The sequence below is a fragment of the Paramisgurnus dabryanus genome, chromosome 24 (assembly GCF_030506205.2).
Source record: "Paramisgurnus dabryanus chromosome 24, PD_genome_1.1, whole genome shotgun sequence".
NCBI lineage: Eukaryota > Metazoa > Chordata > Actinopteri > Cypriniformes > Cobitidae > Paramisgurnus > Paramisgurnus dabryanus.
In genome coordinates, this window is record NC_133360.1 from 1,272,547 (window position 1) to 1,273,676 (window position 1,130).

A 1,130-nucleotide genomic window follows, 5' to 3' on the forward strand; every position below is an offset into this window, starting at 1 on the left:
AAATTGCATTTTAGATCTTACTTGTAGAGTTACTTTCTTATCCTAGGATTAGATGTTGGCTGTTTCATTTAAAGTCACCATTATTGTGATCAGTGGTTGTTTTAGTTGGACTCTTGACTGTTAGCTTGTTAGTTTTTTCTAACTGTGTTTAAAACACATTGTTATAGCAAAGAAAAAACAATTGTGTAAATGAATATTGATAGTTAATGTACACTGTCAAATATAAACAATTAAATGAACAGATTTAATAATACAGTTTTTCCTCACTCATCAAAAGCATCATTTTCTGTTAAAAATGAAATACTACAGTTTAAGGTCCAGAACTCTCATAGCAGTTTGTTATTCTGAAGGATTTTGATAGTGTGCACATAAAGCATTAACCCCTGCACAATGTAGATGCACAGACATCAAGAATCAGAGTATGAATCTCAACAATGGTGACAAAGAAAATGGTAAAAAAGTTCATTATTTATTCATGCCCCAGTGCATTCTGGGAGTCCTGGATGAGATTTGTAATTTGTTAATACCCAGCATGCATTGCAGCATGAAGCTTTTCATTTTATTGTCACCATCATTGTGATTCATACTCTGATTCTTGATGTTTAAGTGTCTACATTAGACTGCAGTTAAGCTGTAAGTGTCAGTGTTTAAAAATGATTCAGAATGAAAAACTGTTATGAGGGAGCTGGATATCATACTACAGTATCATATTAACATAAATAATTACTTCTAGTAAGAAATCATTTTTAATTAAAGTGTTATTTGAAAGTATATCCTAACAACCATAGAAATGCACTAGTGTCTCCTCTTAAACCACAACAAACATGCATTAAACACATGTAATTATAATAGCCAAAAAAAGCTGAAAAGCTAAGACTAAGACTCAAGAGTCCAATTAAAACAACCACTGATCACAATAATGGTGACAGCCAACATCTAATCCTAGGATAAGAAAATAACTCTACAAGTAAGATCTAAAATGCAATTTTAGGTTTCAAACAGAGATGGTGATAGATGGGAGAAAGTCACAGATTGTAGATTTTAACTCTCTTCGGTGTTACTTTTTTTAACACTCTAGAGATGGACCTATATAAACCATGAGTAGTGTTAATTTAACTCCGGGGATTTTG